General features: G+C 37.0%; 1 protein-coding gene and 1 pseudogene across 8 annotated transcripts in view; both read right to left on the bottom strand.

Moving 5' to 3' along the window:
* Positions 1-18,525, bottom strand: part of LOC120240623 (BEN domain-containing protein 5) — a 1,403,952-nt gene that overhangs the window by 1,148,607 nt on the left and 236,820 nt on the right. The gene's annotated exons all lie outside the window — the stretch shown is intronic.
* On the bottom strand, positions 11,057-11,701 carry LOC120240626 (annotated as a pseudogene).

The following is an 18,525-nucleotide window of genomic DNA, read 5'->3' as shown; positions in this document are numbered from 1 at the left end:
TTGGTAGAGGACATACAGCCTCCACACAGGCAAAGATCCCAGTAGACTCCGGAGAGCAGCCATGTTTGCTGCTACTGGGACAAAAACAACAAACTGCAGTGAAACCTGGCACAGGATATGGGTTGTGATTTGCCATCATCTTTGAACCTCAGCCACTGTGCAATCATGCAAATGTTCTCTGGGGCAAACCAGCACCTAGACATTGCTCATCTAGACTTACCCCAGAGAGTCAGCACATGTTCAAGTAGCTGGGATTTGGGGGGGGGAGGGGGGGGCGTCTCTGAAGTGTGGAGTTTTGACACACAACCCCATCTAAGATAAAACTCTGGAGGGAGGTGCCGCCTAGCAGGCAGACAGCCTAACATGGTGAGGGTAGAGGCAGGAAGTGGACAGAGGCCTGAGACAAAGGGTGCGTACTTCATTGTTGGTTGGTGAGTGCAGGAAATATTCAAGCCAAAGACTAGAGAGCTGGGTGAAGCCATTTCCACCGGTCCCATGCAGGTACATACCAGCATACTCATCCACCCCAGTATATTAAGCAGCGCCACCTAGTGGAGAGTGCAGTCATTACATGAAGTCCCACCCAACTATGCCCTCCAAGCACATACAAGACATAAAGAACTCAGTGACTCATTAAAAAGGAATAACATCGGAATCATAGGAGTCCCAAAAGATGAAGAAGAAAAATGGTACAGAAGGTTTATGGGGGCAGATTATAGCGGAAAACTTTTCTAATCTGGGGAAGGACACAGACATCAAAATCCAAGAAGCACAGAGAACCCCTATTAGATTCAATAAAAAGCAACCATTGCCAAGGCATTTCATAGTCAAATTCATAAAATACACAGACAAGGAAAGAATTATTAAATCAGCAAGAGAAAAAAGTCCTTAACCTATAAGGTAAGACAGATGAGGTTTCCACCAGACCTATCCACAGAAACCTAGCAGGCCAGAAAGGAGTGGCAGGATACATTCAACGTGCTAAATCACAAAAACATGTAACCAATAATTCTTTACCCTGCAAGGCTATTATTCAAAATGGAAGGGGAGATAGAGTTTCTCAAGCAAAAACTAATGGAGTTTGTGACCACTAAACCAGCCTGGCAAGAAATTTTAAGGGGGACTCTTTGAGTGCAGAAAAGACAAAACAACACACAAAAATACCAAAATCAACAAAGACTAGAAAGGACCAGAGGACATTACCAGAAACACCAACTCTACAGGCAACACAATGGCACTAAATTCAGATCTTTCAGTGCTCACTCTAATTGTTAATGGACTTGGGGCACCTGGGTGGCTCAGTCCGTTAAGCATCCGACTTCAGCTCAGGTCATGATCTAACAGTTCGTGGGTTCCAGCCCCACATCGGGCTCTGTGCTGACAGCTAGCTCAGAGCCTGGAGCCTGTTTCAGATTCTGTGTCTCCCTCTTTCTTTGACCCTCCCCTATTCACACTGTCTCTCTCTCTCTCTCAGAAATAAATAAAACATTAAAAAAACTTAATTGTCAATGGACTAAATGCTCAAATCAAAAGACATAGTGTATCAGAATGGATAAGAAAAGACCCATCTATATGCTGTTTATAAGAAACTCATTTTAGACCTAAAGACATCTTCAGATTGAAAGTAAAGGGATCAAGAATCATCTATCATGTTAATGGTCCTCAAAAGAAACCCAAATTAGCCATACTTATATCAGACAAACTAGATTTTAAAATAAAGACTTTAACAAGAGATTAAGAAGGGCATTATATCATAATTAAGGGGTCTGACCATCAGTTAGATCTAATAATTATAAATATTTATGCCCCTAAAGTAAACTCTCAAATATATAAAAATCAATGAATGATCAGCATGAAGAAAGTCATTGATAATAATACCCTAATAGTAGGAGAATCCAACACCCCACTTACAGCATTGGACAGATTACATAAGCATAAAATAAACAAGGAAACAATGGCTTTGAATGACACATTGGATCAGATAGACTTAACAGATATATTCAAATCATTTCAGCCTAAAGCAGTGGGAAACACATTCTTCTCCAGTGCACAGGGAACTTTCTCCAGAATAGATCACATACTGGGTCACAAATCACTCCTTAACAAGTACAAAGAGATCAATATCATATCTTCAATATTTTCAGGCAAAACACTATGAACCACATAGAAACCACAACCAGAAGAAAAAATTTGGAAAGATCATGAACACTTGGAGATTAAAGAACATTCTACTAAAGAATGATGGGTTAACCAAGAAAATAAAGGGGGAAATTAAAAGCACATGGAAGCCAATGAAAATGAAAACACAACAGCCCAAAACCTCTGGGATGCAGCAAAGATGGTCATAAGAGTAAAGTATATAGCAATCCAGGCCTTCCTAAAGAAGGAAGAAAGTTCTCAGATACACAGCCTAACCTTACACCGTAAAGAGCTAGATAAAGAACAGCAAAGAAAGCCTAAATCAGCAGAAGAAGGGACATAATAACTGATATCAAAAAAAGAAAAACAGTAGAACAGATCAATGAAACCGGGAGACAGTTTTTGAAAGAATTAACAAAATAGATAAACTTCTAGCCAGATTTATCCAAAGAAAAAGAAAAGCATCTAGAATGGATCAAGAAGATGTGGTTTATCTATACCATGGAATACTACATAGCAATGAGAAACAATGAAATCTGGCCATGTGTAGCAACATGAATGGACCTTGAAGGTGTTATGCTGAGCGAAATAAGTCAGGCAGAGAAGGACAAATATCATATGTGTGCACGTATAGGAGGATTAGGAGGAACTTAACAGAGGACCAACCGGGAGAAGAAGGGGGGAAATGGTGGGGGAAAGGGAGAGAGGCAAACCATGAGAGACTCTTGAATGCTGACAAAAACTGAGGACTGATGGATGTGGGGGGGAGGAGGGATGGGCATGGAGGAGGGCACTTGTGGGGATGAGCACTGGGTGTTATGTGGAAACTAATTTGACAATAAACTATTTGTAAAAAAAATAAAAATAAAAAAAATAAAAAGCTTCTTAAACAAAAAAAAAAAAAGAAAAAGAAAAGCATCTAAATGAATAAAATCATGAATGAAAGAGGATAGATCATAACCACCACAGCAGAAATACAAACAGTAATAACAGAATATTATGGGCAATTATATGCCAACAAACTGGGCAATTGAAAGAAATGGACAAATTCCTAGAAACATATGAACTACCAAAACTGAAACAGGAAAAAATAGAAAATTTGAACAGACCCATAACCATAAACAAAATCGAATCAGTAATCAAACATACCCCAACAAACAAGGGTCCAGGGCGAGATGGCTTTCCAAGGAATTCTACCAAACATTTAAAGAAGAGTTAACAACTATTCTTTTGAAGCTGTTCCAAAAAACAGAAAACTTCCAAATTCATTCCATGAAGACAGCATTATCTTGATTCCAAAACCAGAAAAAAAACCCACTAAAACGGAGAACTATAGACCAATTTCCCTGATGAAAATGGATGCAAAAGTCCTCAACAGGATACTAACCAACCAGATCCAACAAAATATAAAATGATTTATTCACCAAGACCAAATGGGATTTATACCTGAGATGCAGGGCTGATTCAATATCCACAAAACCATCAATGTGATACACCACATCAATAAAAGAAAGGACAAAAACCACATGATCCTCTCAATAGATGCAGAAAAAGCATTTGACAAACTACAGCATCCTTTCTTTATAAAAATTCTCAAGAAAGTAGGGATAAAAGGATCATATCCCAACGTCATAAAAGCCATATGTGAAAGAACCACTGCTAATATCCTCCTCAATGGGGAAAAACAGAGATTTCCTTAGAGGGAACTTGACAGAGATGTCACTCTTGCCAGTGTTGTTCAACATAGTATTGGAAGTCCTAGTCTCAGAAGTCAGACAACACAAAGGAATAAATCAGCAAAGAGGAAGTCAGATTTTGACTCTTCACATACGACATAATACTCTATGTGGAAAACCCAAAAAACTCCACCAAAAAAAATGATCCATTAAATCAGCAAAACTGATCCAAAAATCAAAGACAGAAATCTGTTGCACTTCTTTTCTTTTTTTTTTTTGCATCATTTTTTATTTTTTTAATTTTTTTTTTACTTTTTAAATAGTTTATTGTCAAGTTGGTTTCCATATAATACCCAGTGCTCATCCCAACAAGTGCCCTCCTCCATGCCCATCACCCCCCTCCCCTCACCCCCACCCCCATCAACCTTCAGTTTGTTCTCGGCATTCAAGACTCTCTCATGGTTTGCCTCCCTCCCTCTCCCCCACTACTTTTCCCCTTCTTCTCCACCATGGTCCTCCGTTAAGTTCCTCCTATATGTGCAAACATACGGTATCTGTCCTTCTCTGCCTGACTTTCGCTCAGCATAACACCCTCAAGTTCCATCCACATTGCTACACATGGCCAGATTTCATTCTTTCTCATTGCCATGTAGTATTCCATTGTATAGATGAACCACATCTTCTTCATCCATTCGTCAGTTGGTGGATGCACAGGCTCTTTCCATGTTTTGGCTATTGTTGACAGTGCTGCTATGAACATTGAGATACATGTTCCCCTATGCATCAGCACCCATGTATCCTTTGGGTAAATTCCTAGCAGTGTTACTGCTGGGTTATAGGGGAGTTTTATTGTTAATTTTTTGAGGACTCTCCACACTGTTTTCCAGAGGGGCTGCACCAGCTTACATTCCCACCAGCAGTGTAGGAGGGGGCCCATTTCTCCACATCCTCCCCAGTATCTAGAATCCTCTGATTTGCTCATTTTAGCCACTCTGACCGATGTGAGGTTGTATCTCAGTGGTTTTGATTTGTAAATTTCCTTGATGAGGACGGATGCTGAGCATCGTTTCATGTGTCTGTTGGCCATCTGGATGTCCTCTTTATAGAAATGTCTGTTCATATCTTCTGCCCATTTCTTCACTGGATTATTTGTTTTTCAGGTGTGGAGATTGGGGAGTTTCTTATAGATTTTGGATACAAGCCCTTTATCTGATATGTCATTTGCAACTATCTTTTCCCATTCCATCAGTTGCCTATTAGTTTTATGGATTGTTTCCTTTGCCGTGCAGAAGCTTTTGATCTTGATGAGGTCCCAGTAGTTCATTGTTGCTCTTGATTCCCTTGCCTTTGGGGATGTATCAAGTAAGAAATTGCTGTGGTTGAGGTCAAGGAGGTTGTTTCCTGCTTTCTCATCTAGGGATTTGATGGTTTCCTGTCTCGCGTTCAGGTCCTTTATCCACTTTGAGTTTAGTGATCTAGTTTCATTCTTCTGCATGTTGTTGTCCAGTTCTCCCAGCACCATCTGTTAAAGAGGCTGTCTTTTTTCCATTGGATACTCTTTCTTGCTTTGTCAAAGATAGTTGGCTGTACATTTGTGGGTCCAATTCTGAGTTCTCAATTCTATTCCATTGGTCTATGTGTCTGTTTTTGTGCCAATACCATACAGTCTTGATGATGACAGCTTTGTAGTAGAGGCTAAAGTCTGGGATGGTGATGCCTCCCATTTTGGTTTTCTTCTTCAATATTACTTTTGCTTTTCAGGGTCTTCTGTGTTTCCATACAAATTTTAGGATAGTTTGTTCTAGTTTTGAGAAGAATGCTGGTGCAATTTTGATTGGGATTGCATTGAATGTGTAGATTGCTTTGGGTAGTATTGACATTTTAACTATATTTATTCTTCGGATCCATGAGCATGGAACATTTTTCCATTTCTATATGTATTCTTCAATTTCCTTCAAAACCTTTCTATAGTTTTCATCATACAGAATCCTTACATCTTTGGTTAGGTTTATTCCTAGGTATTTTATGGTTTTTTTGTGCAATTGTGAATGGGATCAGTTTCTTGATTTCTCTTTCTGTTGCTTCATTGTTGGTGTATAAGAATGCAACCGATTTCTGTACGTTGATTTTGTACCCTGCAACTTTGTTGAATTCTTGGATCAGTTCTAGTAGGCTTATGGTGGAGTCTGTCAGGTTTTCTATGTAGAGTATCATGTCGTCTGTGACAAGTGAAAGTTTGGCTTCTTCTTTGCCAATTCTGATGCCTTTGATTTCCTCTTGTTGTCTGATGGCTGATGCTAGGACTTCCAGCACTATGGTAAACAACAGTGGTGACAGTGGACATCCCTGTCATGTCCCTGATCTCAGGGGGATAGCTCTCAGGTTTTCCCCGTTGAGGATGATGTTAGCTGAGGGCTTCTCCTAGATGGTTTTTATGATGTTTAAGTAAGCTCCTTCAATCCCAGCTTCTCGAGGGTCTTTATTAAGAAGGGATGCTGTATTTTGTCAATTTTTTTTTGCATCTATCGACAGGATCATATGGTTTTTATCTATTCTTTTGTTGATGTGATGTATCACATTGATTGATTTGCGAATATTGTACCAGCCTTGTAACCCAGGAATGAATCCCACTTGATCATCATGGATAATTCTTTTTATGTGCTGCTGGATTCGATTTGCAAGTTTCTTGTTGAGGATTTTTGCATCTGGATATTGGCCTGTAGTTCTCTTTTTTTGATGGATCTCTGTCTGGCTTGGGAATCAAAGTGATGCTGGCTTCATAAAATGAGGCCTGAAGTTTTCTTTCAATTTCTGTTTTTTGGAATAGCTTGAGTAGAATGGGTATTAATTCTGTTTTAAATGTCTGGTAGAATTCCCCAGGGAAGCCATTTGGCCCAGGGCTCAGAAATCAGTTGCATTTCTATACACCAATAATGAAGCAGCAGAAAGAGAAATAAAGGAAACGATCCCATTTGCAATTGCAACAAAAGCCCTAAAATACCTAGGAATAAAGCTAACCAAAAAGGTTAGAAATCTATACACTGAGGGGCGCCTGGGTGGCTTAGTCGGTTGAGCGTCCGACTTTCGCTTAGGTCATGATCTCACGGTTCGTGGGTTCGAGCCCCGTGTTGGGCTCTATGCTGACTGCCAGCTTGGAGCCTGGAGCCTGTTTCGGAGTCTGTGACTCCCTCTCTCTCTGACCCTCCCCTACTCATGCTGTCTCTCTCCTAGAAATAAATAAAACATTTAAAAGAAATTAAAAAAAAAAAAGAAATCTATACACTGAAAACTATATAAACTTATGAAAGAATTCAACACACAAAACTATGGGAAAACATCCCATGCTCATGGTTTGGAAGAATATTGTTAAAATGTCAATACTACCCAAGCAATCTACACATTCAAAACATCCATATCAAAATAACACCAGCATTCTTCACAGAGCTAGAAGAAACAATCCTAAAATTTGTATGGGACACAATAGACCCGAATAGCCAAAGCAATCTTAAAAAAGAAAACCAAAGCTGGAGGCATCACAATTCCAGGCTTCAAGCTGTATTACAGAGCTGTAATCATCAAGACAGTACAGTAATGGCACAAAAACAGACACATAGATCAATGGAACAGACTAGAGATCCCAGAAATGGACCCACAAATGTATGGCCAACTAATCTTTGACAAAGCAGGAAAGAATATCCAATGGAAAAAAGTTAGTCTCTTCAGCAGATGGTGTTGGGAAAATTGGACAACGACAAGCAGAAAAATGAACCTGGACCACTTTCTTACACACCATACACAAAAATAAACTCAAAATAGTCGTAAGACCTAAATATAAGACAGGAAGTCATCAAAATCATAGAGGAAAAAACAGGCAACAACCTCTTTGACTTCAGCTGCAGTAATTTCTTACTTGACACATCTTTGTAGGCAAGGGAATCAAAAGCAAAAATGAACTACTGGGACCTCATCAAGATAAAAAGTCTGCACAACAAAGGAAATAATCAGCAAAACTAAAATGCAATGGACAGAATGGGAGAAGATATTTGCAAATGACATATCAGATAAAGGGTTAGTATCCAAAATTTATAAAGAACTTATCAAACTCAACACCCAAAAGAACAAACAATCTAGTGAAGAAATGGGCAAAAGACATTTCTCCAAAGAAGATATCCAGATAGCTAACAGACAGGTGAAAAGATGCTCAACATCACTCACCATCAGGGAAATACAAATCAAAACCACAATGACATACCACCTCACACCTGTCACAGTGGCTAAGGTGAACCACTCAGGAAACAAGAGATACTGGCAAGTATTCAGAAAAGAGAAACCCTTTTGTGCTGCTCACAGGAATGCAAACTGGTTCACCCACTCTGAAAAATATTATGGAGGTTCCTCAAAAAATTAAAAATAGAATGACCCTAAGACCCAGCAATTGCACTCCTAGGTATTTATCCAAAAGATACACAATTTCTGATTCAAAGGGGTATATGCACCACAATGTTTATAGCAGCACTATCAATAATAGCCAAAGTATGGAAAGAGTCTAAATGTCCATCAACTACTGAATGGATAAATAAGATGATATATATAACAACTGAATTTTACTCAGAGACCAATGAAATCTTGCCATTTGCAATGACATGGGTGGAACTACACAAGTATATAAGTCAGTTACAGAAAAACAAATACATACGGTTTCACTCATATGTGGAATTTAAGATACAAAACAGATTAACATAAGGGAAGGGAAGTAAAAATAATATAAAACAGAAAAGGAGACAAACCATAGAGACCTTTCAATACAGAAAACAAACAGGTTTGGTGGAAGGGTGTTGGTGGGGGGTTGGGCTAAATGGGCAAGGGGCATTAAGCAGAGCACTTGTTGGGATAAGCACTGGGTGTTATATGTAAGTGATGAATCACTAAATTCTATTCCCAAAATCATTATTACACTATATGTTAACTAACTTTGATTTAAATTAAAAAAATTAGCATCTGACATCAATCAAAACGGATATCAGGCTATCATAAAAAAGTCAAGAAATAACAAATGTTGGTGAGGACGTGGAGGAAAGGCAACCCTCATGCATTGTTGACAATAATATCAATTTGTGCAGCCACTATTAAAACAGTATGGAGGTTTTTCAAACAAAAATATTACACTATCAGGGTGCCTGGGTGGCTCAGTCGGTTAAGTGACCGACTTTGGCTCAGGTCATGATCTCACAGTTTGTGGGTTCGAGCCCTGCGTCAGGCTCTGTGCTGACAGCTAGCTCAGAGCCTGGAGCCTGCTTCAGATTCTGTATCTCCCTCTCTCTCTGACCCTCCCCTGCTCACACAGTCTCTCTCTCAAAAATAAATAAAACATTAAAAATTTAAAAAAAATATTATTACAATATAACCCAGTAAATTCACCACTGGATATCAGAAGAAAATGAAATCACTAATTTGAAAAGATACATGTACCCCTAGGTTCAATGAAACATTATTTACAATAGTCAAGATATGGAAACAATCTAAGTGTCCACTGATGGATGAATGACATATTCTTTATCCATCCATCCATCAATAGACAACACACACACACACACACACACACACACACAATGGAATACTATTCAGCCACAAAAAGGAAATGAAATCTTGCTATTTGCAACAATATGGATGGACCTTGATGGCATTATGCTAAGAGAAATAAAAATACCTCATGATTTTACTTATACATGAAATCTAAAAAGCAAACCAGCCAAAACAAAACAAACTAAAACCCAGACTCATTAACAGAATAAACAGATTGTTGATTGCTGTGCGAGAGGATTAAATTGGTGAAGAGGATCAAGTACAAACTTCTTTATAAAATAAATAAACCAGAGAGATGTAATTTACAGCATGTGGAATACAGTCAATAATATGGTATTAGCTTGGTATGATAACTGATGGTAACTAGATTTACTGTGATGATTTCTCAATGTGCACAAATGTCAAATCACTATTTTGTACACCTGAAACCAATATAATATTGTATATTAATTGTACTCCTCCAACGCTCCCCAAAACAGGATAAAGCCAATTATGTTGAAGGACTAAATCAGATTCTGCATGGTATTCCATACCTTATTAATAACTGTAGCTAATATGTTTACAATGTACTATATATTGTGCCAGGCACTTTGTCTTTAACACACATTCAGTCTTCAATTCTCACAATAACCTTGAAAAGGTTTTATTTCCTTTTCAATATGTCCAGATCATTTCTCACCATTTTCATTGCCACCAACCTAATTTAAACCACGATTATCTCTAATATGTATTACTGCAACAGCCTCCTAATATGTCTCCCTGCTTCTACACTTGCTTCTCTTTTGACCCTTCCCCAGAAAACACTCCAAAATATAAGATCACTCAGATGATTCCTTCACTAAAAACTTCCACAAGTTCTCCATTTTCTTCAAAGTAAAATCCAACATTCATACATATAACTTATCCAAAGACCATATGATCTGCCATTCCACCTTCACTTCTACCTCTCTGAACTCATTTCCTACTGTAAACTCTCCCTTACTCCTTCCTGCTTTAGTCACACAGGCCTGCTTACCGATCCTAGAACTGTTTAAGCACAGTCCCACCTCTGAGACTTTTATCTAATGCTTCGCTTTGCTTCTCTGAAACTCTAGATGTAATGTAGCACTAACTCCATCTACATTAAGACTTTGCTCATATCTCACCTTATATACAATAAGGGCTCCCCAACCATCCTATTTAACATTCAATCTTCACCCCATCTTATTACCCTCAACTCATTATTCTGCCCTCCTTTTTCTTTTTTCCATAGCTATGTGCTATATAAGTTATTTTTGTCTATTATTTATTATCTTTCTCTCTTCTAAAAGAACATAAGTTTTAGGAAGGCAAGACCTTTTTTTTTTTTTTTTTGGTCCATGAGTATATCCCAACAACTAACAAACTAGCTGATGTGTAATATATATTCAAAAACACTTTTTGAGTAAATAATTTTTTTTTCCCATCAGCTGCATATTTTTATTAGATTGAGGATGCTGTAGGTTGGCTCAAAGGAAAGTGGCAATTGGCAACACTCCTCCATATAAGAGAAGTGACATTCCTGGGTAATGAGGATGGGTAGTTATATCTAAATGGTCTTCTTAATTTTGACCACCCAGGAAGCTCTTTCCCTTGGCACTCAATATCACCAGTCCTGGCTTGAAAGGGTCTGCAATGAGCTAGTTCAACCTGGCCAACAGTTCTTCCAGTTCTGGCCAAGCTTTGAACCTTCCCCTGAAGTCTTCTTTGGTTTGGTCCTTTACTAACAATCTAGCTCCTTCAGGAAGATTGCTTTGAATTATTTCCAAGAAAATCTCTGCAAATGTAGCACTCAAACTGCTGATCTGAACCACTCGCTCATGGGTAGTAAGAACTGAGTCCAGGAACATTTTGCTACCTTGGTCTTGCAGCCACAATACCTCCATGGTTTTGGTGGACATCGCATAATTTTCCTCAACTTTAATGGATAGATGGTTGCAGAGGTTCTAAACATATTGGGCACAGCTCTCTGCCAGGGCCATGTCACATGCAGCCAGGTGAATATTTAAAACCCCATATTCATAATCTGCTCCCAAATTAATGGGTCTCACTTCCACTTTTCTCTCTTCTTCTTGGGCTCTTGGGCTTTAACTAGATGCTTATATCTTCCAATGCTATGGGTAGGCTTTGTCTTGTAGTGCTGACTGGTACTCAGCAGAATTCCACCTGCAGAAGAGATGGGATTTTCTCCTGAAGTTCTGAATCTTAAGAGAGAAAAGTCTTGCTTAAAAATGGTATCGTTCCTTGGACACAGCACCTTTCCTAGAGCTCCGTTCATCTTTTGCTGCTGCAGCCAGTAGTTGTGCAAACTGAAGACCCGCCCACACTGCAGCAATCCCCCGGCTTCTGCAAACACTCATAAATAAAATTTTCAAATAAGAAAACTGAAACACCAAGATATGAAGCAATTTGTCAAGATCACAGAACTTCTACATGGTGGAGCCAACAATTTACCCCAGATTTGTCTAACTGAAAAGCCCATGTTTTTTCTGCTATACTACATTACCAGTGAAACTTTATCAAATACACCTGCTTCAGGAAAAATAATTGCATGTTATAATTTTTAAGGTAATTACAGATTATGGATGACTATAAAGAGACATGAGACATCACAAACTTAAAAAGAAGGAAATGAAAGAGTCTCAAGAAAGGATGGAGAGTAAGCCAAAATAAAATCACATTTACAGAATTTCAGGAAAAAAGAGTTAACTCTTTAACTCCCAACCAGTAAAATAATACTTGCTACAGCAACTCAGACATAGTCACCCAGTATCACACAGTAAATTCTTGGCTTATTCATACAGTTAATGAATTATTTAATTTTATCAGGCACACACCATTTTTGACCAGTGTATCCTCAGTATCTCAACACTTATAGATAAATGCATTCCTGGAAGGCTGTGTCTATTAAACAACTTTTATTTACATAATTACTTAACACTAAACTGAACTTTGCCTCTATGCATTAATTTGAGTTAGGCCTTCCGAATTCATGCAGAATTCAATGCTTTTCTGCATGATAGAACTGTAAATACTTAATGATTATCATCATATTCAAGTGAAATGGTCTCTTCTTGAAACTCAACACCTCCTACTCCTTCAACTACTCTTCAAATATCTTGGTCTCCTACTGACTCAGCACTCTGATCACACTCTGGATAAAAGTTCTGGTTTCTCATGTCTCATGCCAAGAACTATCCTAATTGACCAACCAAGTATCCTTATCCCTGTTCTATCGAGAAAGCTTTCATTAATAGTATTTTACATCACAATGTTTTGGCTCTTTTATTTGTAATTTTTGTGTTCATTTCAGTCCCAACTAGCATGTTGACACTGCTTAGGAAGGCAAGTAGAAAAATGAGATTTTTGGTGGTATGCTAAGATTAACTATGAATATTTTGAAAATCAAGTGAATGAATTGCAACCTGTCTGGGTGAACCAATGGTTGGCTGATGGAGTCTTTATTTATCTTATAGAGAAAGGAAAATCAATTCTTATCAGATTTTTGGGCTTGATCCTAACATAAGCCAGTTTTGAGAAACCAATATATTTTCACGGAGTTTTCCAGCTCCAATTATTAATTGCCTTTAACAGAAACAATAAAATTTGTGTTTAACATATTGATGATAAAACAAAGTATATATAAGAGAAACATTATCTGTAACTTATAATCATGTTTAGCAGACTCCCACAAATTGAATCAAGCACAATCCCCAACACTATAAATAACAAACATTTCTAGAGTAAGAAAATACTGTGCTCCATTATCCTACTTAAAATGTAGAAAACAGGTCAGCTATGGACAGAGTTGGAGGCCAAGCCCAATGTGCATAAGTCAGTTAAACCCAATTTACAGCATACCTTTGATAGGCTTATTCAAGGATTTGATAACTCAGTAAGTTAATGTGCTATCTTCCCACCTTTTTGTCAAGGACTTTTTCCTCATCCCTTTTACACAAACTCTTCTAAAGAAAAGGACACCAGAACTGAGTCCTACTGCAAACAGACTACCTAAGTCTCAAGATGGTACTAGAGCCCCACCTCCATGACCCTATCTCTGCAGCATAGGCTAGTGGAAATAGGGATACATTTTTCAGGCTCTACTTCTTAAAGTTGTGTAACTTTGGGACAATAATTACCTCTGAGGAATTCTGACTAAAATAATAGTTTAGATAATAATGCCTAAACCCACCAGAGCCAAGTTCAGAATCTATTGAAAGTATATGTTAAAATTAATTAATATTGGCATTCTTCCTTTACTAAGCTTTTCCTAACCCACAATGATCAACTATACTTAACAGCATTTAATCTCTAAGCTAGTATTCTCAACTAGCCAGAGACCTCATCATATGTTTTTATATTCGTTGTCCTTAGTTTACCTGTAATTACTTACTTTTTCACAATATTAAACCTTGTCTTTCCAATTAAATTCTGAGCTCACTGAAGACAGAGATACTACCTTATTCACTGATAAATCTCCCATAGTTCCTAAAATACAGGCAAATGTTTAACAATCAGATGCTTCAAGTAATTTTCACAAAGTATCTAATTTGACATAAAACATTTATTTTTGATAGAAAGGTTCAAAATCCAGCTATAATAGTTTAGTCAGGGTTCTCCAGGGAAACAGAATCAATAGGGTCTGTGTGTATGTGTATATGAGACAGAGAGAGAGAGAGAGAGAGAGAGATTGAGAATTTTAATGAATTGGCTCACAGGATTGTAGAGGTTGACAAATCCAAAACTACAGGGTAGATCATCAGGCTTGAAAACTCAGTAAACAGATGATGTTACAACTTGACTTCAAAGTAAAACTACAGGGAAAATTTCTTCTTCGGAGGAGGACTCAGTTCTCTTGTTCTTAACGCCTTCAACTGGTTGAATAAAGTCTATTCACATTATAGAGTATAATCTGCTTTACTCAAAGTATATATATTTAAATATTAATCTCATTTAAAAGATACATTCACAATAGATAGATAGATAGATAGATACCTTCACAGCAACATCTAGACTATGTTTGATCAAATATTTGGACACTATTGAACGCTGTGGCCCAACCACAATTGACACACAAAATTAACCAGCACACCAACCCTTATGATCCGAATTATCTCCTATACCAGTTGTAATACTTCTATCAATAGGCCAAGATAACAGGAGCAAACCAACGTTTTGGAATTATTCCCCTGGACTACACCCTTAATAAAGACTTATGATCTGATGAGTATTAGAAGAAACTTTAAAGTTCATTCTATATAAAAGAAAAATTGGATGCGGCCCAAGTGGAAAGTGACTTGCTTCAGGCTATTACTGTATTAAATCAGGTTGGAGTCAAATTCCGGTTCTCTGATTTCTAATCCAGCTTCATTTCTACTGCTAATCACACAGGCCTCAGTGGCTTTTCATGCCCCGATCTTATTTAAATGATGGCATTCGTCCTAGAAAATGCTAAACTAACATAAATCAATTATTATAAAAGAAATTTCTAATTTCCTGTTTTTACTCTTTCTTAAATAATCTTTATTTTTCTAAACATAGATGTTCTTGAGTACATAATTAGCTCTATCTCTTGCTCCTATAGGAAATCCTCCCAGAATCCATTACATTGTGAAGTTTAACAAATAATCTCAGAAAACAGCTTGATTTTGTAAAATGATAACTTTATCAAACTGATCAGAAGAAAAGAAAAGCCACATCACTCTCCATCCTTATTGCACTGCTTTTAGTCAAGACTTCATTTCTCACCTAACTGTTTTACCTGTTACTTGGTTCTGTGTCACTAACCTATCATCCATATTGCTGCCAGAGTGATCTTTCTAAAATGTAAACCTAACCACATCACTCTCCTCTTTAATTCCATGCTCAATAGCTCACTCAGAAAACTACTCAAAGCTATCATTATCTTTATTTCTAGCCTCATCTACAACAATATATCCAATATCCCCCAAACTCCAGCCAGCCAGTCTTGCCAAAACGTTTACTTTATTCTGAACACTTCACACTAGTTTTTCAGTCTTTCTCACTTGTTCCACTTCTTTAAAATCATTTGAATTTCAAATAAACTAAATTGGGGGGGGGATATTAATGTACTGGATATTATACTGTTTAAAAAAAGATATTTTGAGGAAAAAAGATATTTTGACTTCTGATCAGGATAACTTAGTATCTTCATATTTTATACACTCTCTCTGCTCCAAATATATGGCAATTATATATATACAACCACAAAGATATACCACAAAGAACATCTCCACAGACCAGAAATGAAAGAATTCAAGAATGAATGTAGGTAGAAGCTATGAGCCTAGTGGGCTCCAGATTATGAAGTAGGGCAAGATTACAGTCTTGTTCTAGTAAATTAATTAAAGGAAGAGGTCTATTAGATTGCAATGGCTCTAATGCCTTAGTAGCCTATGTAAGCAAGCCAAAATCTAAAACTATAATGCATCAGGTTAAGAAATCTAAACTTGAGGACAAACCAAACACAAACAGCCAACTAGGCTTTCCCACTTAGACTACAGCCAATCAGATAATTTCCTTGCTGTGTTTCCTTATCTACTCCATAAAAATCTTTCTCCTATCTCCTGTCCATAGAGTGCTTCTAACTACTTCTACTTTGGCACTGTCCAATTAGAATTAATTTTTGCTCAAATCAACCCTTATGATTTTTAATATACCTCAGTTCATCTTTTAACTGTTCTTATGTCATGAAAGGTATTAAATTGTTCCACCATGGGTGATGGACTAAACTTAGTCTTCTAGTCTAAGTTAGGCTCTAGGATAGAGTTCAGTGACATGTCAAAGAAAGCTAAAGAACTACCTACTGCTTCAGTTCTTCGTGGAAGACAAAAGCAGCCTCCTGTACAGTACCAGAATAAGTTTCCTTCTACCTTAGTGATCACATCTTTGATACTCCAGTATCACTGCCAGATAGAAGCCTCAAAATGCCATTACAATTTTTGCTTTTAATTGGATATCCTGTGAAACCAGATAGAGAAGAGCAAATGGAAGGGGTGAGCACAGCAGGATAAAAGAAATTAAATAAAACTATTTCCCCTCTAAATTTAAGCTTATAGACAAAACAAAACAAAACAAAAACTAACACTGAGGAAGGCAGTTCACACATGGATAATCTTTGAAACACATAAGTTTAGGATTTAGAATACTCATTCCCATAAAAATAAAGAAAGGATTCTTTCATATCACTTCTATTAACCATAATACTTGAGATCATGGACAATGCAGTAAAACAAGAAAAAAAGGCATAAGAATTAGAAAAGAAAAGGCAAAGCTATCCTTATTTGCAAGGATATAGCATTATTTTTTTACAAATAGTTTATTGTCAAATTAATTTCTACATAACACTCAGTGCTCATCCCCACAAGTGTCCTCCTCCATGCCCATCCCCCCCCCCACCCACATCCATCAGTCCTCAGTTTTTGTCAGCATTCAAGAGTCTCTCATGGTTTGCCTCTCTCCCTTTCCCCCACCATTTCCGCCCTTCTTCTCCCGCTTGTTCCTCCGTCAAGTTCCTCCTAATCCTCCTATACGTGCAAACATATATTTGTCCTTCTCTGCCTGACTTATTTCGCTCAGCATAACACCCTCAAGGTCCATCCATGTTGCTATATAGCATATTTATTTACATAGAAAATCCATAAGAATCTATAATTATCAGAATTAGTAAGGCTGTTTGGCATGTTTACTAGATTAAAAAGCATCAACACATAAAATTCATTAGCATTTCCATACATTAGTAATAATCAGTTTAAAAATATACAAAAAAAGTATTCATCCAGAATAGCAATGAAAATTATAAAATACTTTCTAAAAATATACTTACCAAAAGATTGAGAAAACTCTAGGATAAAATTATAAAGAGGAGCATTTTTTAAAAAGATCTCAACATATATGTTGTCACTCATATGTGTAGTTTGAGAAACTTAACAGAAGACCATGGGGGAAGGGAAGGGGAAAAAGATAGTTACAAACTGGAAGGGAGGCAAACCACAAGAGACTCTTAAATATAGAGAGTAAACTGAGGGTTGGTGAAGAAGTAGGGAAAGAGGGGGAAATGGGTGATGAGCATTGAGGAGGGCACTTGTTGGGATGAGCACTATTGTATGTAAATGATGAACCAAAACCCCAAAACCAAGAGCACACTGTATAGTCAACCTGACAATAAATTATATTAAAAATTAAAATGAAAAGATCTGAACAAATGAAGACACATACAAGATATACTGTATTTATAAAATGAAAAACTCAACATCCAAAATAATCTATACTGTCAAGGCTACTACAATCAGAACTGCAGGAAAGGTTTTTTTCCCACAGAATTTTAAAAAGTTTACCCCAAAATTAATATTAAAATATAGATGAACAACAGGACAACATTAGCCAAGGCATTTTTTTTCAAGAATAAGGTAGGAAGACTCATAATGGCTATTATGAATTACTTTAGGAATACAGTAATTCATGCATTAAGGCATTACTGCACAGGGACAGTCAAATCAAGAGAAAAAAAGTAGATGCAAAATAAACAGGCATATACGAAACTTCATGTGTAACAGTGGTGGCATAATAAAACTTGGGGAAAAGAAGGAACTATTTATTCAATAGTGCTGGAAAAATTTACTATCCGTATTGGGGAAAATTAGATCCTTACCTCACACTACATTTGGAAATCAATTCCAGGTGAATTAAAGCACAAAATACACAAAGAAAACTTTACATATTTTCAAAATTAACATAATCTTGACTTAGGAAAGGACTCATTTAACAAGATGTGAAAAGCATAAACCCCCTCCCAAAAAAAGGCTAGATAAATCTGGCTATATTAGCATTTTGAATTTTTGCTCAAAAAAGGAAACCATAAACAAAGGTATTTGCCATAAACAAATATCAATTGTAACATAGAATTAATATCAAGACTATCTGAAGAAATCCTTAAGTTAGTAAAATAAGTCTAACAATATAACTTGTAAATGTAATGTGTAAATGAGAAGGAAATTCACATAAGAAATCTGAAATACCAATAAATATATGAGACCTCATAAGGAAACATGTAAATGAAAATGAGAACCGCAATGATATACCATATAAT

Source organism: Hyaena hyaena, unplaced genomic scaffold (genome assembly GCF_003009895.1).
Source record: "Hyaena hyaena isolate Hyena2069 unplaced genomic scaffold, ASM300989v1 scaffold_257, whole genome shotgun sequence".
Classification (NCBI taxonomy): Eukaryota; Metazoa; Chordata; class Mammalia; order Carnivora; family Hyaenidae; genus Hyaena; species Hyaena hyaena.
Note: the sequence above shows the minus strand (reverse complement) of the source record. Positions and strands in the feature narration are given on the sequence as shown.